At 40.4% G+C, this 24,764-nt stretch overlaps 1 long non-coding RNA gene across 1 annotated transcript; it reads right to left on the reverse strand.

Annotated features, from left to right (window-relative positions):
- Positions 1-2,787: 2,787 nt before the first annotated feature.
- LOC121501588 lies at positions 2,788-24,357 on the reverse strand. Its single transcript, XR_005990645.1, has 3 exons — positions 24,228-24,357; positions 14,105-14,250; positions 2,788-2,865 (listed from the first exon to the last, which is right to left on the reverse strand). It is a non-coding gene; the product is annotated as an uncharacterized LOC121501588 (long non-coding RNA).
- Between the last annotated feature and the right edge of the window lie 407 nt (positions 24,358-24,764).

Genomic DNA, 24,764 nt, shown 5'->3' on the forward strand with positions numbered 1-24,764 from the left:
AACAGAGGACTCAGCTGGGGGCTGAGTCCAGGATGTCAGACTACTCCATCTAGTGGGGAACCTGCCTCCTCTGGGTCTCCTTCCTGCGTGCTGTTTCTTCACAGCACTGTGACTTTGGAACATCATGTCATACATTCACTCACTTATTTCCTGTCTCTTCCACTAGAATAAGTCTGTGTATGATCCACGGCTGCGTTCTTCAGCCCCCATCTCGTGCTGGGAACAGTGACACAGGACCTGGCACCAATAAATATTTATCAAACGAATGAATGAATACACACATGAATGAATGAATAGGTTCAACTCTTGGTGTTAACAGTTACAGGATTCGGATAAATCATTTAACAGCATTGAGCTTCATGTTTTGTTTTGTTTTTTAAATAATGATGGCCTGTGCTCCCTTCCTTGTGGGGCTGTTGTAGGAGTCCTAGGAGACGGGAGAGCAGAGTTAAATGTCAAGTGATTTTGTTATCTTATGCTTTCAACCTGGCATTCACATTTTTCCGGTTCTTATCCTGCTTCCTCCCATCTCGGTAATCCCATTTTGTCAATTAAGCAGCATTTAAGGCGAATTGGCATGACACAGTGGTACAATCAACGTGAGTGAAGATGAGGAGGAAAGGCTTCACGGAAGACCTGGCATTTGGAATTGGCCTTGGAGTAGGTCAGTGGGTGGAGAGAGGCTGAAAGGACAACCCAGCCTGAAGGCTTGGACATCCTTCTTTAGGCAGCTGGCCCCAGAGCTTTGGTGGGGAGCGGGGTGCAGATGGGGGAAAAGCCAGGACTACCTATTCACAGGGAACGGTTTCATCCAGAGGCTTCCTCACCCTGCTCTGGTGCTTTGTTGGTCAGCGTTGGAGCATCTGCTGTCTCCTGTCCTGCCTGGAATCCTGAGCGCCCCCAGCTATGGCTGAGCACTTGCTGTGCATGTCCCTGGGGGGAGGGTGTCCTCACTCCTCCAGATTCCTGGGCAGTTTCTCCTGGTCCCCTGATCAGCCTTCCTGGGTGCGTTTCTGCCTCGACCCTGCTGCCATGCGTAACGCTGCCTCCAGCTCATCCTGGGTCTCCCCAGTCACTGGGCTGCACTAAAGTCCACTTCAAGGACTCGATGTCAGTCCCTACTTCTCCAGTCTTGTCCCCGACTCTCAGGTTCGGCTTGATCATCTTACATCTGGTGGCCCACCAGCCACCTCCAAGGTCCCGTCAACCATCCTGAAAGGACCGAGTCGGCCTGTCACTGGGGCCTCCCACCTGCACCCCCCTCCCCTGCAGCCTTATCTTCCCCAGCAGATGAGAAGCACATAGAAACCCAAAGAAGTTAGAACAGCAGAGGATGTAAAATAGAGTGGTGCGTGAGTTGGGGGTGAAATCATACCTGGTCCTTGTATGCTCCAAAGTCATTTTTACTTTTTCCAGTTTGCAATTACACCCACCAAGTTACTTCCTTTCTGCTCTCTCTCTGTCTCTGTCTGTCTGTCTGTCTCTCTCTCTCTGGCCAGTTTCCACCTTTTCTGTTAGTATGCCCCGTGCCCAGGAGGTGATTTCCTGTGGATGACAGACTGCAGTCCTACATGCTCGGTGTCCTGATTCAGGAGCCCACTCGGAAACGGGCCTACCCTGTGCCAGAAGCAGAGCCACGATCTTTCCCATCTTTTTTTTGTAAAGCAAAAGCGGGGGAGGCCTCTGTTGGCTCATAGTATCACCGCATGACCACCAACGTGGCCTCGCAGTGACAGTGAGCTCCAACATAGAGCAAAACCATCTGGCTCGCTGCACTGGTTCTTTTAGGCTTGCAGGTGCAAGAGGGCAACTGGCACGGGGTTTATACCTGGGGTCTGGTGGTGTTTTGCTTGCATCCTGGGAGTGGGGGGAGCATTCTCAGAGTGGCCGCATGGACGTGGGCTTGCAGTGGGAGTGGTAATAACCAGGCCTGGCACCTGCTCAGAAAGCTGGGACCTAAAGAAAGTCATGCTGAGCGCGGTGAGTTCGTGGCTGTCACCTGATGTTCAGAGGTATTCAGAACGTCACTTCTGGAAGGAGTGATGCTTGGTGCTTGCTTTATAGCTAGACTTGCAAAGCAGGGTACGGCCTGAGTGGGGAGATGTGATTTGGCCCATTGTACCACTAAACCTGTGCTACAGAAAAGATCTTTACAGGGAGATTTTGTTACACAAAGTAATGTATCCTGTGAAGTATAGCCTAAAGTCTGAACATCGTGGCTTCCAGGTTGGCCTGCTGGTAAATCCTGGCTCTACCACTGATGAGCTGCTTGACCTCAGGAAGACTACATGCTATGAATAAAATAAGTTCTCGAGGCCTCAGTGTTGCCATCTATAAAACTGGGGAATATCCTAATTCCTGGCTCTCGAGATTGCTGTGAGGGGGACAGGAGACTGCCCGTCGGGGGCTCAGCACAGGGCCTGGAGCTGAACATGCTCAAGGAATGCTAGATCTTTAAAATGCCCACTTTATTTGTGTGTGTGTGTGTGTGTGTGTGTGTGTGTGTGTGAAGATTTTATTTATTTATTCATGAGAGACACAGAGAGAAAGAGAGGCAGAGACATAGGCAGAGGGAGAAGCAGGCTCCACACAGAGAGCCCGACATGGGACTCGATCCCAGGACCCTGGGATTGTGGCTCAAGCCAAAGGCAGATGCTCAACCACTGAGCCACCCGGGTGCCCTAAAATGCCCACTTTCATAGGTAAGGTTTCGAGTGGCTTTATTCTTATTTTAACTCACTACTCACAATGGAAATGCCAAAAATGTATAGTGTAGACCAACCTGAGTGTCTGTAGCCAGGTAGATTTGAAAGTCCTTGAGGGAGGAGGCCACATCGCTCGACATCACCGGAAAATAACACAGACCTGAGGACATGACCAAAAATCCCAGACATCTTATTCCCAGGAAAATAAAATAGATTCAGTGCTGAAGGGCTTCATTATTAACACCAGGGCTCAATCCCTAAGGACCTTAACTCAACAGTATCTTACTGCTGCAGGATCACTGGGTCCAGGGTTCAAAGGTCAGAGGCAGTGAGGGCTTCAGGTGAATCTGCGTGAACATCCATTTCTGTCCCTGACCTCCAGCCAGAGACCACCAGGGACATGTCTGTGGCTGAACATGGTGGGGGGGGGGGCGTATGCTCGATGCAGAGGGGACACTGTACACCCTGGGCACCATGCAGTGCTTCAAAGGAGGTGTTCACTGGGACCTAGTACAGCCTTTGGGCTGGTCTTAGGTGATTTGGGGGAAGACTCAAGGAAATGGGGCTTTGTCTTGGATGGGGTGCTGCCAATATTACCCCAATGGTAATAATTCCATGACTGGGTCTTTTTTTTTTTTTAAAGATTTTATTTATTTATTCATGAGAGACAGAGAGAGAGAGGCAGAGACACAGGCAGAGGGAGAAGCAGGCTCCACACAGGGACCCCAATGCAGGACTCGATCCTGGGACTCCAGGATCATGCCCTGGGCCAAAGGCAGGTGCTAAACCACTGAGCCTCCCAGGAATCCCCCTGGGTCTTTTTTTAAAAATTGAAGTATAATTGCTATACAATGTTATATTAGTGTCAGGTGTACAACGTAAGGATTCAATATTTGTATGTACTGCAAAATGATCACCACATATTTAGTTCTCATCGGTCACCATACATCGTTACAAATTTTTTTTCTTGTGATGAGGACTTTTAAGATCTACTCTCTTAGCAACTTCCAAACACATGATATAGTATTATTAACGACACTCACTGTGTTGTGCACTGGATCCTGAGGGCTCATTTATTTTATAGCTGGACAATTTTTACCCTTTGACTCCTTTTCCCTATTTCATCCATCCCCAAACTTCTGCCTCTGGCGGCCACCAATCTGTTCTCTGTATGACTGGGTATCTCAATAAATCCTATCTATTAAGTAGAAAGGATAAAACAAGGGTCACACGTTAATTGGTTTTTTTAAAAAAAAGCAGCAGTCACTCATAGTGTGCAGGATGAGGGGGTGTCTGGTCTTTTTGTGCTTAGCAGAGTGTGTTTTTGTTTTGGTCTGCGCCTAGGTAAGAGCACAGAGTGGCCTCTTGTTTCTTTCTTTCTTTCTTTCTTTCTTTCTTTCTTTCTTTCTTTCTTCTTTCTTTCTTTCTTTCTTTCTTTCTTTCTTTCTTTCTCTTTTTCTTTTTTCTCTCTTTCTTTCTTTCTTTCTTTTTCTCTCTCTCTTCCTTTCTCTTCTTTCTTTCTCTCTCTCTCTCTCTTTCTCTTTCTTTCTTTCTTTCTTTCTTTCTTTCTTTCTTTCTTTCTTTCTTTCTTTCTTTCTTTCTTTCTTTCTTTCTTCTTTCTTCATTATTGAAGTATAGTTGACACACAATGTTATATTTGTATAGTTCTCCACAGGAGAACACCCTGGCTCAGCTGTGAATTCCAAGGCAGTCCTAGCAACACCAGAGCTGGGCTCTAAGTATCAGTTTCCAGATGTCAAGAGGTCTTTGCCTCTTTCTCATATTTTCTGTACTTAATATATTTGTGCGTTTTCTTAAAAAATTATTTATTTATTCATGAGAGATGCAGAGAGAAAGGCAGAGACAGAAGCAGGCTCCCTGTGGGGAGCCCCATGTGGGACTCGATCCGAGGACCCTGGGATCTCACCCTGAGCCGAAGGCAGATGCTCAACCACTGAACCACCCGGGTGCCCCTATTTGTGTGTTTTAATGAAGAAGGCTGTGAGCATTTAAGTCCTGATTAAGAGGCTACCTAAAAGCTGTTTGCCCCTGAGCAGTTCCTTCATCTCTTGTAACATCAGTATCCCTCACACCTTCTACCTGGGGTAGGATACCTACTGCTGGGGTGTTGTGAAAATTAAGTGAAATCATACAAGTTCCTGGCAGAGTCAGTGATGTTAAAATGTTAGCTATTTTTGGGTGAGTCCCTCTGTATACTGCCTCCATGACTGGCTCAATTTAGAACATGAGTCAAATGCACTCTCATTTTGTCTTATTTTATTTCATTGTGTCGGGACTATTAAAAAAATCTTTTAAAAATATCTTTAAATATGATTTTTAATCATAATAATTAATCATTAATTAATAATATCTTTTAATACCATAACTTTAAATGTCATGATTAGAAGACCTGCAGATGCCTTAGTTGTTTATAGGTGTTCATAGAAAATATTCTCATGTCACTGCAGTCACCACCACTGTCACCACTGTGACAGTGTCAAATAAGAAGGATTAAAGAGTCTGGTGAATGTGTGTGTGGTATTGCAACTTGTGAGTGGCCAGACTATTATCCAGACACCCAGGTATCTGTCAACTGTCAATAAATGTTTGCTGAATGAATGAATAAGTGAATGAATGAATGAATGAATTAATATAAATGGTGAAATGTAGATCACCTCTCACCTCGCAGTCTATCAAGCAGTTATTTTCGGTCTTTGACACCAACATTCAAATGAGACTCCATTGTACAGATTACAATTCACGCTCAAGACTTCCATGCAAAGAATGCACTGGCAAGATATCTGTGGTTTCCAAGAGTCAACAGGGTTTGGGGGAGCAGATCTCCTATCTCCTCTGGACAACGCCTGGGCTTGGGCTGCCACACCCGCATCCACTGCAGGTCATAACAGCTGAAACAGAGGTTCTGAGGCCCATTGCTCATTTGATAAGATGGTGTCTTTTACTAATTTGGGTTTTTTTTTAAGATTTTATTTATTTATTCATAAGAGACACAAAGAGAGAGGCAGAGACACAGGCAGAGGGAGAAGCAGGCTCTATGCAGGGAGCCTGATGTGGGACTCGATCCAGGGTCTCCACGATCACGACCTGAGCTGAAGGCAGATGCTTAACTACTGAGCCACCAGGTGCCACTACTTTGGGATTCTTTTTTTTTTTTTTTTTTTTTATTTATTTATGATAGTCACAGAGAGAGAGAGAGAGAGGCAGAGACACAGGCGGAGGGAGAAGCAGGCTCCATGCACCGGGAGCCCGACGTGGGATTCGATCCCGGGTCTCCAGGATCGCGCCCTGAGCCAAAGGCAGGCGCCAAACCGCTGCGCCACCCAGGGATCCCTACTTTGGGATTCTTGATGTCTCTTGTTCTTCCTTCTTCCTCACTTCCCCCCCTTTTTTTTTTGAGGGGTAATACAGGATTTATGGAATTTTTCTAATTACAATGGAGATCACATCTACATACTATTTAGCTACTCTGCATGGGTACATTAATCCTAATGCATTTAGATTTATGATGAATAGGCTTAATCATACAACCACACACACATACACACACTAATTGGTTTAAAACAGTGGTGCATGCATTGTACTCCTCCTAGAAAGCTAGTTTTGATGAAAAAAAAAAAAACATTAGTTTAAAAAATCAGTCTGATTTTGAAAATGAACCAAGATACCTACTGTCTGATTCTAGAATCTATTTTAGCCATTTTGGACAGTTGCTATCTTATCAGACCACAGTATGTGTTTTTCAAAAAGAAACTGATGAAGGGCACCATCTGGTGTTTACTTTGACCACAGCCAGCTTCTTTCCCCTCCCCCCAAAAAACTTTGGCCAAGAGTTCTCCATTGTGAAGACTGAATTTATTCTTTTTGTTTTAGAACATTTTCAAAAATTATTAGATGGTAATAAAGCAAAAAAAAGTACAGATACATATAAAGGATTTGAGATCATTTTAAATCTCCAAGGAAAACATACTTAACAAAATAAGTCTTCACACTATATGTTTTGTTCTTCAACTTGCTTTTTTAAATTAGCAATATATTCTCACTGTCTTTCCAAGTCAGGACATAAAAATCTACTCTGTTTTTATTAACAGCTACATAGTATTCCATCATGACTGTAAAATCTGCACTCCTATTAAGAAATTTTGCTTCCTTTAGAAAATCATGTGGACTTTAAGTTCCATTGGCATTACTCTACTATTTTATGGGTATTACATGTGTGTGTAAATTTAGAATTAATGTCATTAAAATGTTTCTGCTTTTTGCACCCCCTCATAATATTTAATAATGAGTATATGGTATTTAATAATATCAGAGAAAAGTTATTTAAGATAGTACATGTTTCACAAGTATTTTGCTCAGTTCTGAATTCCAGTAATACTTACTGTTCCTACTACCCCACCTAAGATTTGATTACATGTCTCATCTCTTCAAATAAATAGTATGTTCCTTGAGAACATGGATTGTATCTTAATAATAACAACACTGGCTCAACACTTATTACATGCCAGATACTTGAATTGTATATATGATCTTGTGCAATCCTCACAAAACTGCAAAATCAGTTCACTCCTTTAGTAGCAAGGAGAATAAGGCTCAAGAGAGTTAAAATGATTCACTCAATTCAGCTGTGGTGAGAGTGGATTTTAAGCCACTTTGGCTCCAGTGCCTGGCCCTTTTCATTGCCCTGAACTATTCCCTACTTCAGAATCCGTGCAAGGATAGACACACAATATGTGTGTAATTACAACTCATTGGCTTAAATATGGTGCAAGTCAATACTTCTTCTAGAGACACACCTCCGCCAGCATGCCCAAGCCAGTCTCCTCAAAGGCCAAGTCAATACAACATGATCTGACCACTAATAATTCCTTTCTTTACAGCATTAGCGATTGAATTCTCTTCAGCCTGTTGGACCTGAGATATCACAACATGGAAGGAAAAGAGGCAGCTGGGGAAAAGGTATAGTGGTCTTCAGAAAAAAAAAAAAAACATTTGCTATAAGACAGAGGGTAAAGCTCAGTGGATCAGACTACTAGATCATGACTACTATGAAGCCCTGGTTATTGATACTGAGATGTGGGGGTGACTCTTCATTAATCTCTTATCTAATAGTTGTTCATTAGAAGTCAGAACTGCTTTGTCACAAAAGAGGGCTTGCATTAGGAACTGCCGGGTGCTGGGAAAGCAAAATCTCTGGATTTTTAAAATGTTTTTGATGTGCTATTCCTTAGGAAAATAACCACACCTCATGGTGATCTTATCCAGGCCCCGGGAAGCAGGTCATGTCTTGCAGTTTAGTTATGATTCATTCTTCCTTCCTTCTTTCCCTTCTGTCTCTCTCTCTTTCTTTCTCTTCCTCTAGTGTTCTTTTTATGAACATCTCTAAGTATGTTAGATATACACTTTATTGAAGTTCTCATTTCATTAAATTCTAACATAAGAAGTTTTACTTCTGCGTGCCTTCTCAATGTCTGGGGAGAATCTGGATGCTAGAACGTGCAAAGTGTATGTCAACCCCAGTGGAGGTAATCTGGGAAAAGGGGGAGCTAGGTATTAGAAAGAGAAAAAAGAAACAGTTGACAGAGCAGAATGAGAGCTGCTTGCAAGGATGTCTTAGGAAAGAAAAACAAAGGAGGAAAATTAACTGTGGCCTTGAAACTGTACATCCCTGGTGTGTCTGACAGGGGCCAGGGCTGAGGAATAAACGACCAGGGAAGGGCTGAGAAAACGAACAGTTTCTAGCAAGCAAGTGATGATATGATGAAATCATAATATGGCACCTTAATACTTGTTTACAGCATATAAATAAACATTAGTATTATCTATATTTGGTATTTTCTTCATAGGTGTATTTTGGTGTATACAAATATTTATTACAGGTTTCCTCCTTTGGCCTCATTTCAACTTATATATTTTTTAAACATTTATTTATTTATTTTAGAAGGGAGGGAGAGAGAGAGAAAGAGAGAAATGGAGCAGACACACAGAGGGAAAGGGCAGAGGAAGAGGGAGAGAGAGTCTTTTTTTAAATTTTTTTCTAAATTTTTATTTATTTATGATAGTCACACACACACACACACACACACACACACACACACACACACACACAGAGAGGCAGAGGGAGAAGCAGGCTCCATGCACCAGGAGCCCAACGGGGGATTCGATCCAGGGTCTCCAGGATCATGCCCTGGGCCAAAGGCAGGCGCTAAACTGCTGCGCCACCCAGGGATCCCAAGGAAGAGAGAGTCTTAAGCAGACTCCACATTGAGCACAGAGCCCAACCTGGGGCTTGATCTTATGACCCTCACATCGGGACATGGAACCCAAAACCATGAAGTCAGACAATTGCCTGGGCCACCCAGATGCCCCTCATTTCAACTTGCATGAATAAGGGCTTAAGTTTTTTTCAATGGAGAATTCTTCTGAGAGCTTTTAGAAACCCAGCCCCAATGTTTGAGGAGAGTATGCTGTTTTATGAATGGTTCATAACATCAAAATAATAACAATGCAAAAGATAGTCATGGATATGAAAGAAAAAACACGATTCAGTATTGCCAGGTCAAATTCATTTACAAACATTTTGTCTTTTTTTTTTTTTAATTTTTTTTTTTTATTTATGATAGTCACAGAGAGAGAGAGAGAGAGGCAGAGACACAGGCAGAGGGAGAAGCAGGCTCCATGCACCGGGAGCCCGATGTGGGATTCGATCCCGGGTCTCCAGGATCGCGCCCTGGGCCAAAGACAGGCGCCAAACCGCTGCGCCACCCAGGGATCCCCCATTTACAAACATTTTGAAAAGGGCAGCCTTTATTTAAAAGGAAAAAGTAGTTTGGGCTGAGCGGAGACATTCATCATAATAATTTACCAAAATCTGTTTTTGAGCTTCCCTGATGCACATTCCCATTTTCCTTCCCTCTGGCCTGCCTCCACTGTAGAGGCTGGAAATGCTGAGGGCTTACCCACCCAGCCTCACTTGCCACTAGGGATGCCCATATGGCAGATTTGGCTGAGGACCAGTATAGGAAGTTCAGGGTGGGGGTGGGGAGAGTTCTGAGAAGGCTTTTGTTTTTCTTGACCAAAAAAAAAAAAAAAAAAAAAAAAGAAGCTGTTACACTCCCCTTTCTCTCTTCTTTTTCTGAATACAGATTGGATGCAGTGAGCTGTGACAGCCTTGTCATGGTCAAGAAAAGTCAAGTTTCCCCACGTCATGCCTCCAACAGAAATAAAATCATACAGAAATTCAGGTCCTGATACCATTGTGCTACCAAACCAAAGGCAGTAGCTGCCAACCTCTAGGCTTTTTAGATGAGAAGAAAAAGCCCGTATTCTCTTAAACATATTGTTGGTAAGTTTTTTGTTACTTAAAGGGAAAAACATTCCTAATGGATTCATAGTATCCTAATTTCCTTATGTCTTCATTGACCAACACTGGCCTGTTCATGGAATTTGTATCAATACTGAACAGTAATTATGAATAGTGAGCATTGTTTCAGTTTTGTCCTGTATTCTCAAGTCATGTTTTCAAGAATCACAGTATTTTCAATTAAAATTTCCCTGTGATAAGCTGTTCCATCTATCCAAAATTATCTTTAGTGTTTGATATTGGAAAAGATATTTCATGAAAGTCAGGGGGAAAACCTGTCTTTGTCAAGAGTTATCATAGCCTCATTTGTACTTGGAGCTGAACAATCTCAGTATAAATCCCATTTCATTCTGAAACACTGATGCAAGGGGGAAGGCCCAAGCTCTATCCAGTTTATAGATGGAAAAATAGACTCAAATAGTAAAAGCTCTTATGTAAAATTTCACAGCAACTCAGACTTTGGGGAATAGAACTTTGCAATCTGTTAGGAACCCTTAAGCATTTCTTAATCTTTTAAGTTCTTAACAGGTCCTAGAAGTTCTAGACTTATTTTTCCTGGGTTTTTAAAATACCCTGCGATGTGGACAGGTAGGTTCTTACAGAAATGCACATATTTAATCTATTAAACATATCCTTTACCATATAGTTCTTCCTTCTTTTTCCTTCCTTCCTTCCTTCCTTCCTTCCTTCCTTCCTTCCTTCCCTCTCTCTCCTTCCTTCCATCTGTCTTCCTTCCTGTTCTTCTTTCTTTCTTGTTCTTTATAGATAGCAAACAGTGTGGTATGGGACTGAAGTCCCACATATTCCTGAAGTAGGACTTAGGTATGGAAAATGATTTCAGGCAATACATGGACAAACATCTTTTATTTGAATATTTTGAATTTATTTTAATGTTTATTGAAATATAACTATCACACCAAACTTGTAATTTCACAGTTGTGTTATGCAGTCTCTCCTTTCAATATATTTGCAAAAACCTGATTTAAAGAAAATTCTGAAATAATACTAGTGAACTTTGATTAAGGACTTACTATAGTGCTTTAATGTATATTAATTCATTTGATCCTCAAAACAGCCCTAGAGGTAGGTGCTATCACCCCCATTTTAAGTACAAGGAAACATGTACTGGTCACATCTGTTGCCTAACATCACAAAGCTATTAAGAGGCAGCACCAGGACTGGAACTTAGGCACATTGACTTCAGGATTATGTTCTACCCATTAAACCACACTGCCTCTCAGGAAATAATAGAGTGCGTGGTACAGGATTTTCAAAGAAATCGTGAAGATGATATTTGAATGACTGAGGTTTAGGAAGTAGTCATGTGATGGAAAGGACATGGGCTTTGGAGTCAGGCAAATCTCAAATGCTGTATTGGTTATTGATCAGTTATGTGTTTCTGGACACATCACTAAACCTTTATTAAAATGATGGAGAGGGGGGATCCTTGGGTGGCTCAGTGGTTTAGCGCCTGCCTTTGGCCCAGGGCATGATCCTGGGGTCCCAGGATCAAGTCCCACGTCAGGCTCCCTGCACGGAGCCTGCTTCTCCCTCTGCCTGTGTTTCTGCCTCTCTCTCTCTCTCTCATGAATAAATAAATAAAATCTTCAAAAAAATAAAAAAATAAAATTATGGAGAAAATCTAAAGTGTTCCTCCTACAGTAAGTGTTAACACACATTAATTACCTCTCCTCTCTGTGAATCTCAGTTCTCTCATTGGCAAAACATCACAATGAGTGAATATGGAGAGTATTAGAAAAAATAACAGCAGGGCGCCTAGGAGGCTCAGTTGGTTAAGTGTCTGCCTTCAGCTCAGGTCATGATCCCAGGGTCCTGGGATGGGGCCTGTATCGGGCTCCCTTCTCCCTGGAAGGCTGCTTCTTCCTTTCCCTCTGCCTACCACTCCCCCTGCTTGTGTTCTTTCTCTCTCAACAAATAAGTAAAATCTTAAAAAAAAAAAAAAAAAGAAAGAAAGGAAAGAAAGAGAGAGAAAGAAAAGAAAGAAAGGAAGGAAGGAAGGAAGGAAGAAAGAAAGAAAGAAAGAAAGAAAGAAAGAAAGAAAGAAAGAAAGAGAAAGAAAGAAAATAACAGCTATCAATGCATGGCAGGTGTCTGTAAAAAATACAGGTCTTCTATTGGTGGCCATTCATAGTTGACACTTGACATTTGTGATCCCAAGAACCAAAAGGAAAGATCCCGCTCTCCTGCTCCCCCCAGCGACCAACACAGGATCAGCCTGGTGAATTTTACTGATGTCAGACTCCCCATGGGTCGCATGGAGTGCAGGGTGACCAGAGCCAGGAGGAGAGTGCATTCCTTGATTGGAGCTAAGCTGATAGGAAAGGGGTTGTGTCTCCATCAGAAGAGAAGGGAGTGGGAGATGAAGACAATCTCTCAAGGTCCCTTCCAGTTCTGAGAGTCCATATGTGGGCAGGTTCACAAGTGGTTTGTTTGCTGTATGTTTCGTTAAGTGACGTTCCTGACCTGTAAGATGTAACTGTGGGCAGAGCCAGCTTTGGTTCAAAATGGGAAATGCCTATAGCAACAGTCTTGTGGTAAAATATTTCCAGATTTTACAGCTTTGAACCCATTATCCCATAAGGAATAATATAAATGGCTCCAGACTATTTACCCAAGTGATTACAATGGCATTTGGCAAAGATAGGGCCATTTTATTCCTCACAAATGATTAAACTCCTGTGACTAATACAAGGACAATTGCATTTTAAGGAAAAAGATTGATTTGCTCAGCATTTAAAAAATAGATGGCCTGATTTCGTGGCTGAAAACAAAGTTTCATGCATTTCAGTTGAAAGGGTTTTTAAAGCCCACCCCAGCCCCGTCCCTCATAAATGTGTGTGTGTGTGTGTGTGTGTGTGTGTGTGTGTTTATGTTTTAAATACTATTTCATTTTCCTTTTCTTCTTTCATACTGTAGGGAAAAGCAGAGTCTGGGTCTGAAACTCTACATTCCAATCTCTGTTCTTCCATTTAAGACTTGGGTAATTCACAAAACTGTCTGGATCTGAGTTTCTTATCAACAAAGTGAGGGTAACAATACCTGCCCTGTCTGCCTGATGGGGTGAAGGTAGGTGTTATCGTGTAAGATAATATTTGTGAAAGTGTTTTTGAAAACTATGAAAGGCCACAAAATGCAAGGTATTCTGTTATTCCCTGTCTTGGAACTAGATGCCAAGCAATTTCCCCTTTCAAGTTACATGGAGCTTTCCTATTGCCTCCCTAAAGCTTAACTCCAAAATGGTATAGGGATAGGGAGACTGTGAGGCTCAGCCTTGTCTAGTTCAAGCCTTGACGGCTCCAGAAGCACAGTAGTTTGCTCATTTTTGTTTTGTTTTGCAAACACAAAATGAAATCTCATCCATTGGGGGAAAGCTAGGGAAAATAGGGAAAAAATAAGAAGTAATTAAAAATATTAACAGTATTTTATTATGTTTTTCCTATGAAAGCAGGAAGGTTTTTTTTAAAGATTTTATTTATTCATGAGAGACACAGAGAGAGAGGCAGAGACATAGGCAGAGGGAGAAGCAGGGCTCCCGGACTCCATCCCAGGACCCTAGGATCACACCCTGAGCCAAAGGCAGATGCTCAACCACTGAGCCACCCAGGCGTCCCTGAAAGAAGTAATTTTAAGGCCTGCCACGTGGGCTCACTTAGATGTTAGGTGAGATACAAAGGAAGCTTTTGATGGACCTTTAGTTTAGTTTAGTTTAGTTTTTAAATTTCATATAATTGAGAGAGAGAGAGTGTGTGCGCTCAGGAGAGAATATGAGCTGGGGTCGGGGGAGGAGCAGAAGGAGAGGGAGAAGCAGACTCCCTGCTAAGCAGAGAGCCCAGCCACTGAGCTGGATCCCAGAACCCTGGGATCAAGACCTGACTGAGGGCAGATGCTTCGTCGACTGAGCCACCCAGGTGGCCCTAATGGACCTTTAGTTTAATACGTGCATGTGGGTGTGTGATGCTCCAAATGCATAAGGAAAAACTAGAAGAGGCACTCTTACCTGGGCTTTCACAGGCTTCTTAAGGAGTCTACAAATGTGTTGTCACAAGGTCCTTGAATTCAGATGTCAGGGCTTGTACTCATGTGCATGTGTGTAAACTTTCCATAGGGAGAATCCAGAGCTTTCATTCAGGCTTCAAATGGTCTCTGATGTAAACAAATAAACAAACAAACAAACAAATAAAACCAACCAACCAACCAACCAACCAACCAACCAACCAACCAACATACCTTATGAGCTGAGTCAGAGAACACAGCTAAGTCACAGAGAGACCAAAGTAAAGATTCGTAACACACTGATCATTATGTGATCATTATGTGGTGAGGTAAGAAAAGCCTTTCCAAAGAACTGATTGAGTCAGGCCCTATGGAAGACAGGTTTTTGCTGGGTCTGCTTCTATGGGTAGATAAGATTAACTGATTAGGTATAGGAAACCATTATGGTAAGAAATTCTAATATCTATACTTGGCTAGTTGCAAAAGCTTTAGAAAATTGCATTAGTCATAACTCTAATTTAACTGTTGAATCTAGTAATCAGGCTTCAGTTTCAATACATTTTGAAACTTCTCTGAAGAAGATGCAAAGTTAAAACAAACTTATATAATGTGGGGTAAGCAGAAAAAAAAAAGGAGTAAATGTGGAGAAATCACATTAGTGGGATCTTTGACCAGATGATCCCCTTTCTTCCTTTTAGTCAGTTCATTGTGTAACTAGTTTTTCTTCTATCAATTCCATGTTCCCAACTGTTTCTTCAGCAAACATGTTTATTGAGTCCCTCTTCTGTAGAAGGTGCCATGCATAGAATTTAAAAGTTGTCTGTGATCATGTATTTATTATCTGGCTGGAGAATTAGGAGGCAAAGGGAGTGGTGGAAAGAGCTCAGGAGGCCCTCCCACCATGTGGGGTTTGGATCCCACCTGTGAAACTTTGTTCTTGGGAGACTCCAGGGACAAACTTAGCCTTAGACATCCCCCTACCCCCCAGCCCTGAACACAATGGGAATTTGGTTTCTTCATTCAACTGTTGAAAATATTTTATTCCATTTTTGGCTAGCCTAATTGGCAGTTAGTTTAAGTCTATTGAGTATGCAGATTCTAGAGTGGGAATGAATGCCTTGTTGTCAAATGAGTGGCACAGATGTTGCTATCATTTTAGAGGCATTTGAAGCTATAATAATGACTGGAAGCCTCCAGAGGGGGGTGGTGTCAGCTGAGTGTTGAGTATAGGGCAGGACTGGCATGATAAGTAAGGTAATTTCATTTTCTAAAGTTGGTTAGTATTATCATTTTTGAAGTGTGTGTAAAGTGAATGCTCCACGGCTCATGTAAAGGTGGTCACTAGCTTAGCTCAAGTCAAATGATTACACATTTTAAATTGGTATTAATTAGTTGAGGACGGGTTTTCCCCTTTCTCTTAAGAAAGACATTAACATAATGAAAATATTGCCAAGAGTGAATTATGCGTGCAAGAGATCAAGTCATTACTGTGTTTTAAGACAACTTTGTGGGGCTAACAATTTGTTGATAACAGTAAAACTGAATAGAATGTTATAGTTTACAAAGTACTCTTGAATAAAGTGTAAAATATTGGCATAAAGTATGTATGCAACAAGGCAAAGCATGACCTATATTACAGGGTCAGACGTTACTATTTATCTCTTTGTAGATAGGAAAAAAGTTACAGAGAAATTCAATGACCTGCCTGTGGGTTATTGATGAGTTAGATTCTTTCCTCAGTTTCCACGATACTGTGCTTTGTGGCTCCAATCTCTCTGGTTACTTGTCCTCTGTCTCCTTCACTTCATTTCCTTTTCAACTCCTTCCCTATCCTCCACCTTCCTTCCTTCTTCTTTTTGTTTTAGTTTAATTAATATTTTTAAAAGTTTGGGTTTTTTTTAGTAATCCCTACACCCAGCATGGGGCTCAAACTCATCACCCCAGGATCACGAGTCGCATGCTCTTCTGACTGAGCCAGCCAGGCATCCCCCTTCCTTCTTTTAATCTATGCTTTCACTTGATTGTGTGGTGGTTTTCACTCCATGAATGACTCCAAATCTCATCTCCACACACGTCACTATTTTCGTAAGCTCTCGAGCTCTGTTCTTAACTGCCTGCTGGACAACTTCCACCTGGAGATCCTACCAGCACTTCCAACTCAACACGTTAAACACAAACTCATTATCCTTTATGTCAAATCATCTCTTCTTCCTGACCCCCTTAACTTTCTTAGTAACATCACCACTTCCAAATCATCTAGGCACCAAAATAACACAAGCTCTCCTGTCATGCTTTACTTATGGTATTTCCAAAATCTTAACAGAACTTGAGAAGTAGGGCGATTTATTTTACTAGTCCTCATTTTCTGTATTCCTACCTGAAGACTGGTATCACACAGACCTGGCTGCCAATAACAGCTCCTCAATAGATTAGCTGTGGGGATCTTGAGTAGAGGACTTGATCTCCATTTTCCTAGTATGTAAAATGAGAATAAGAACATCCATTTGCTTAGGAGGAAAAACATCTTGAGGTAAGAAAGAAGTAAAGAGCCAAGGGAATTGGTAGTAGGGGGAAAGTAAGAGGAGAGTGTCCCCTTATGTTGTCTCTATCTCACTCAGAAGTGGTGTGCTTTTGGGAAGGAAAGCTATGAGGTGAGGCCAGAGGAAGGTAGTGAGAATATACATAGCTGCTCTGCAGGATGGAACACTGGGGATGACCCCAAGGGAAGGCTCAATGAGGTCAAAGAGGAGGACCAGAGTGCACAGGGAATGACAGATGAATTTCGAAGAGTGGGAAATTGAAGCCTGAGATTGCAGAAGTAGAAGAGTTCTGGGTGAAAAGTGGGTCCCAAGAGTGGGTGGCTGCTGTGGAATCAAGGAATTAAGGAATCAAGGATTCAGAACATGGCCTGTCAGGTGGGGGCATGTAACACGTGTAGAAGTAGTGTGTGCAAATCCTTTCCCCTACCGTTTGGCTGGCTAGCAGCAGATGCAATGGGACATAGCAAGGGAGTAAAGAAATGTGGCCATTTTATCATCGACAAACACCAGCTATTCTTCTAATTATGTGTGCTAAAAGCATCTTTCTCCACTAGGGGCTTACCTTTACACTCTCAGTGATGTTTTCTGCTAAAAAGATCTTCTTAATTTTAATGTTATTCAATTTATCAGTTTCCCCCTCCCCTTTTATACAGTTGTTATTTAAGTCATCTTTTCCCACGCCTAGATCACAAAGTCTCTCCTATGGTATTTTTTTTAAAAAAGATTTTATTAAAAAATAAAAAAATAAAAAATAAAAATAAAAATAAGATTTTATATTTATTCATGAGAGACAGAAAGAGAGGCAGAGACACAGGCAGAGGAAGAAGCAGGCTCCCTGCAGGAGCCTGATGTGGGACTCGATCCCAGGACCTTGGGGTCATGACCTGAGCTGAAGGCAGATGCTCAACTGCTGTGCCACCCGGGTGCCCACTCCTATGGTATTTTCAAAAGACTGTTTTAAAATTTTTTTTTTAAATTTATTTATGATAGTCACAGAGAGAGAAAGAGAGAGAGGCAGAGACATAGGCAGAGGGAGAAGCAGGCTCCATGCACCGGGAGCCTGATGTGGGATTCGATCCCGGGTCTCCAGGATCGCGCCCTGGGCCAAAGGCAGGCGCCAAACCGCTGCGCCACCCAGGGATCCTCAAAAGACTGTTTTACAATTCACATGTCGGTATACAGTTCTCCTGGAATTAATGTATGGATATGGTGTGAGGCTGGGGTTAAGTTTCACTTATTTTCTAATATGGCTAACGAATTGATCCTTTAAAAAAAAAGATTCTATTTATTTATTAGAGAGAGCTCAAGTGGGGCAAGGGGCAGAAGGAGGAGAGGGAGAAGCAGGCTCCCCACTGAGCAGAGAGCCCGACATGGAGCTTGATCCCAGGACCCCAGGATCATGACCTGAGCTGAAGGAACATACTTAACCAACTGAGCCACCCAGGCGCCCTTAACCATTTATTGGAAATCAGACAGTCCATTGCTCTGCTCTGGTCACCTTTGTTATAGGTAAGTGTTCTTGTACACGTGGATCTGTTCCATCGCTCTGTCCTTTCACATTGGTCTATTCATTTATCCTTGCAGTGTGTACCACACTGTCTTAATTGCTAAAGCCTTATAAAAAGTCTTTATATCAGATATTGGATTCTAGGTCAGTGGTCATTTTCTTTAAGAATTTAAATATATGGGCAGCCCAGGTGGCTCAGCGGTTTAGTGCCACCTCGGTCCAGGTCATGATCCTAGAGACCCAGGATCGAGTCCTGCGTTGGGCTCCCTGCATGGAGCCTGCTTCTCCCTCTGCGTGTGTCTCTGCCTCTCTCTCTCTCTCTTTACGTCTCTCATGAATAAATAAAATCTTAAGAAAAAAAGAATTTAAATATATTATTCCTTTATCTTCTGGTTTTTGCTGTTTCATCTATTGTTCTACTTTTCTGAAGATAATCTTTCTTTCCTTTTCCTCTCATCTTCAAAAATTCCTCTTGCGGTATTCTTGTCTGTTAATCAAGTATAAAACGTATTGGTCTAGTTTTTTTTTTTAAAAACCTCTTTCTCTTATCCAGAAGAAAGAGGATCTTTGTTTCTCTCTTCAGTCCCTTGAGCATTAACCAATCAGTCTTTTGCTTGTAGAGAGCACTTAATGGTATGACTCAAAAGAATTATCCTCATCCTGGCTAAAAAGACTGCATTTGAGGGATTCTCAGAGACTTGGCTGAAAAACCTCCAGCTGCCTGGGTAACTGAGAAGAGTAGAAGCAGAATCTCAGTTTTTCGATCACTTCCCAAGGCAGCTTTATTTTGTTCAGGAAGAGAGGGAATGCACTGTGATTCTTAAAGAAACTTGGTGCTTTTTCGCTTCACGATTACAGGTTTGCAAGACATCCATCCCTTTGCTGCATGTATTTCCTTACAGGACAAAGATGAGTAGATGCAGTGACTGTCTCACTGAGATGGTGGAGGATTTTCCAAACTGGGGCATCCAAGTGATACAGACCACGTGAAGTTGCCCAGGGAGCTTTTTATTGCCTCCTTATATATCCGTTCCTATTTCTTGGTTTACTCAGCAAGGGCGTGAGCCCGACTTTTTGGTGCAGAGAGCTACAGCTGTTATGATAGCCCTCTGACAACTTAATAAGGGTTGAATACAAACTGAATGCCACTTTTCATAGACTTTTAGATTGACTCCTGGGCAAGAAAGGAAAGGTTTAATTTGGGTTCATAATATTGCTCCTGGATACTATAAAATTTTTTTTTCACCACTGCTATAGGACCTGCTTGAATTCTAGTTTATTCCAGCAAATAAGAGATAATCACTACATATTTTTTGAATAGATTAATGAATGAATCTTCTATTCCCCCATAATATCTTCCCAATAAACTTTATGTTGGCATATTATTTGGCAGGGGGATATACTTTTCTATTTTGATCATTTACTGGCAGGTATCTCATAACCTGAAAAGCCCTAACCCTAAACTGGATTTTTTTCATAGCAGGTGAATAAGACACACAAAAAAATTACACTCTCTAACAAAACCACATTTGTTAATAAGATGTTAGGATCAAGCATCTTTGCTTTTCATCATAAATTGATAGTCATCCTACCTCCAATGCAGTTGCCAGTCACATAAGAAGCAAAAATACAAATGAGTTACTACTTAGTAGCTTTTCACAATAAGACTTAAACAGGTCAGTCAGTTGCAAAGGAAAAAGGAGAGATTTGAAACAAAAGTTGGGAGTTCTCAGTTGTTGCCTCCTGCCCCTGCAAGTTATTAAAGATGAACGATAACAAGAGTAAAGCTACGATGCTGAGCATCAGCAAGATTGGGAAAATAAAACAACTGCTTCAGGAAGATTAGATGCATGTTCATGAAAAGTACATAATCATTTAAAAAATAGCAAGCACACGTTCCTTCCCCTTTGGCAGATGAAAACAACCAAGCTGTGGAGAGATGAAGTAATTTGCCTAAATTCTTCCAGCAAGTAACAAAGCTAAGATCTGAACCCAGGTGGTCTGGCTCCAGAGCCTTTGCTCTTGGCTGTGAAGCTACATTGCCTCTCAAAAGATGCCAGCAAGTATATCAAAGACTGTTTATCTTCAAATATTAGCTAAAGACACAGCTCTCACAGTTACTCTTTGAAAAAGAAAATTAGTACACTATCGTCATTGCAGAAAAAGTCTTTCTTATTATCTTTACTTGTAGAGAGTGGAAAGGATTCAAGAGATGATGCCAATAAACTACTTTTAGCTTTCTATAGCTTAAACACAGAGATAATTATTATCAATGCATGTTAGCAGCTATAGATGCACACAGAAAGGTGCATGTAATAAGTCCAATGAAAAACTGGTATCAGACACAGAGAAAATCAACCTCCTTCCCCCGCCAAAAAGCCCCATACAAAAGGCACAAGATTCATGGGCACGTACCTTTTGCTACGTTATTGATTAGGCTACATTGTTTGATTTTTTTTTCCTGTCAAAGATCAGCTCGAATAATGGCTATGAAAAATCACCAGATGCAAAAGAAAAAAAATTTCTGTTAGTTTTATTCCAAAAAGACTACAAAAAGGCTCCAAATGATAGACCTAAATCCTGATTTTTAGTTTTCTTGATGTTTCAGAACATAGACAATTTCCATTCAGCTTTAAGCTTTAATTAGTTCCTGGGCACATTCAATGTTTTTTTTTCAACATTACATAATCGAATTCACTCATAAAATAATAAGGATGCAGATGCCATTAAAAATTACCCCCAAATAACAAACATTATACATAAGGCAGACATTTCCTTATATTAGAGTAAATGGATTTATTAGATGTGGTTATTGGTTACACCGTAAGAGAATTGATATCAATGTAAAATGTTATTTGGATACTTTTGATGTGCAAAGCAGCCAAGAATATTAGCCAAACATTTTGATTCAATGGCTAAGGGAAAATAAATCACTGATAGTGGTAAAGGATTGTAGGAGAATTGTATTAGGCAAATGAGCTTTTGACTTCCAAATTTCATGCTGACAATAATCTTGTTACGTTTCTTAAAACCTTTAGTTTATCCAGCGTTGCCTGGAACCTAAGGCAGGAAATTTTAAGAAGGCAATTTTCAATATATATTTATAAACATGACACTCACTAATAAATTTTAAGCTTGAAATATTTTTAAAGTGAAACATTCATTTGATTGCCAAACTAACAAAGTACTTATTCAGGGATTTAATTTCCTCTTGTAGAATCAATAATACACTTGGGTTTAATAAGAAGATTACAGGTTAAATATTATTTAACTTGTGCATGTTTATTTATTTTCTTGATACCAATTTTTAGACCTTTGGCATGATAACTTGACATCAAACTAGCAGGAAGATGACATGACATTTGTGAGTTCAGTAGGTTTTTTCTGTGTGTATAAAATGGAATAGAAACAAACGGAAGGATATAAAATTCAGTATCTTCTTCCTAAACCTCCTAAAATCTTGTTTATTCTCTTGGGAATCTATCCCCTCCCATTTGAAATCTCATGTCATCTAGAAGAATTCACTGTGATATTCAAAGCTAAAAATATTTAATCCTTAGACTCCCTTCTGCCTTAGTTCAGGAATGGTCAGTTGTACTAAGCTTGGTGAAACCAAGGTATCAACATTTTCTCTCAGTGTAATTCTCTATTTCAGGGATCCCTGGGTGGCGCAGCGGTTTGGCGCCTGCCTTTGGCCCAGGGCGCGATCCTGGAGACCCGGGATCGAGTCCCACGTCGGGCTCCCGGTGCATGGAGCCTGCTTCTCCCTCTGCCTGTGTCTCTGCCTCTCTCTCTCTCTCTCTCTCTGTATGACTATCATAAATAGAAAAATTAAAAAAAAATTAAAAAGAGTCACATGCTCTAACGACTAATCCAGCCAGGTGCCCCTAGGCAAAGTTTAAAAAAAAAAAATTCTCTATTTCAGTGTTATTTATTCCTGAAGTATTAAATTTATATACATCACAAAATTGGATGTAACCCTTAAAATTTTTTTTTAGCACATTCTTTCATTTAATGGTTTTGAGTCGAGTGAGTAATGGGGCAGGACTTGGTTTTATTTTGAAAATGCTTTCGTTGCAGTGAAATGACCTGCACATGATCATGATTGAACAGCTCAATATTTTAAACTGTGAGCAACTCACCAGCTTACCTGGTTGGTTACAGTGCAATGAAATATCTATATATCTTGATTTTTTTCCCTTTGATTTTCTTTGAAAAATGAATCTGAAGAGCTATTTGATAACTTGATAAAGAAAATAATCTTTCTGATCTGATTATAGTTTTGTGACTGTTAATGAAAACATATTTGTAACATGAAACCTTAGTGTATTAATTAATCCACTCACAAAGAGTTAAAGTTTTTCAAATTGTAAAAAAAAGGACTCTTTAATATCAAATGCTAACTTTTCAAACCTTTAGTAAATAAAATATTTTTATTTTATTGATGGCACTTAGCACCTTGTAATTCCTTAAGATACAGAGAAAAATTTCTGAAAAAAAATTGGCTTAGAAAAAATTTTGAAGAGTTTACTCTTTAATTGCTCACAGAAGGACTACAGAATTCTGAAGTCTCACCTGGGATTAAGACCTGTATGTGAGCTAAGATTGTGCTTTGTATTTTACAGGTTTGTCATGAGATTTTTCTGAGCAAAATCAGGATTTCCAAGGTTGACTGTTTTAGTCTAATAGAGTTCATTTCTGTCCAAAATTGATAAGTTCATGTTTATCAATGCATAGTATAAAAAAAGAAAACATTTGGATAAATCACTGATTAGCTTAATAATTTTTTGACATGGTTGAGTTTAATATGCAGCAATATAAAACCAGCGAAGCTTCTAGAATAAAGAAAACAGAAGAGGTGATTTCAAGATCAACATTAAAATCATCGAAGATCTTCTCAAATTTTAGATTTAGTAATGCTTCTCCCCCACCTCTATTTCAATTGTTTTCTAAGAAATTATTTTTCCAGAGGTTGGCTAACCTGTAATTTTGAAAGTTTACTTCTTAGTGTATTACTTTTACTAATATTTGTTAAATACTCGTTTTCACCTTCATCAGCTTGAAATATCTTCTGCATCTCACCCAGTTCATATTGTAAGAAATGTGTATATTATGCATACATTTTGTCTCTGATTTCCTTAAGACTAAAGATATAATAGAGACCTGTAAGTTAATTTCTCTCATTACAGAAGACACTGATCATTCTTTCCTCTTTCCCTCTGAATTTATACCCATATTTTGCAATTTTCTGCTATCAAAGCTAATGTTACACACAAATCACATTGTGTCTAAAAGTTTAGTTTTGTAAGATTGTGAGTGATTGCTAGACCTCTCTGCTTCCTTGATTTATTGCCATTGATTGTATTCCTGGTGGCAGGACCTGATTTGCCCATTTCATTTAATTTGGGGAGAGTCTGAGTTTTCTGGCATTGATTTAAACACTTTCTTCTCTTCCAGATAAAGGACTGCCCCTCATGTAAGCATCAAACCTTAAAATTAGCTGTTGGTTTCATAAGATCTGTATTTTATATGTTCTTGGTATATTTGCGTATTTTTTTGCAGGACCAGGAACAATGAAAACAGGGAAGGTTGAGATATGAACACCATGTTCTTTCATCTCTAGACACTTTAGAAAGGAGAAAAATCCCCATAAATGCAATGAAGAGACTACTTGATATTTTAGTATGTAAATTTGTTGTAGTAGATTTAGTTAAAAACAAAATAAACACTTTTGGTTTGGAGAAGAGAAACCATGTATCTAGAGTTAGAAGGGGAATCCTACTGAATCTACAAAGATGTTTTGAGTAAATTCTTTTCTGTTGCATATTATTTTGGTCTTGGTGGCCTGAGATACTCTTACCATTGCTTGAGAAAGTAGCCTATTGAGTATTTTAACTGAAAATAAGCATCTTAAATTTTTTTTCATCTTTAAAATTTTAAGGGAGTTCGGATTCATATAAAATACTGCAACCAATCTTAAAAAATTATATTGGTTGCAAGTGATGGCTATGAAGGAAAAAACTGATAGTTTTATTGTTATTGTTATTACTATATACATTTATTCTGGCTTTGTTACTCACCCTGCGGCCCAGAGAAAGTTTCCATAGGTCCTCTTGAATTGGATGAGTTTTTACAAATCCTCTGTACTTGGATAAGTTCACAACCACAGCAAAAAAAGTCTGTAAATGCTGAGTATGCCTGTTGAGAAAAATTCTGTGCTTTTCTCTGCAGGACTGCAACAGATTCTAGTGAGTTTTAGAAGTTATAAGCAGAAATTAATTCTGAACCTTCATCTCCGTCCTGGTAGCGCCCCCTTATGTTCAGGATCTGGAATATACAACAAATGCCTAAATCTGGTTGAGTGAGAAGCCAAAACCAGTGGCTTCAGTCTGGGACTGTCAGTGACAGAAATGGCTTTAACTTGCTGTGTCTCACTGGCTGCCCCCTGAAGACCCAGTGCCAGTAATCTCTTGTTTTCTTTCCAGCCTCCCCAAATCTGTTATTTTTTTTTTTGGAAGGCATTTCGTAGACTACTTTACACTGAAATATAACATGCGGAGATTTATTATGCTGCTCCCTTGGGGAGATTTGCATTTTAATTGCAGGCAGTGCTGTAA

Source organism: Vulpes lagopus, chromosome 11, assembly GCF_018345385.1.
Source record: "Vulpes lagopus strain Blue_001 chromosome 11, ASM1834538v1, whole genome shotgun sequence".
NCBI lineage: Eukaryota > Metazoa > Chordata > Mammalia > Carnivora > Canidae > Vulpes > Vulpes lagopus.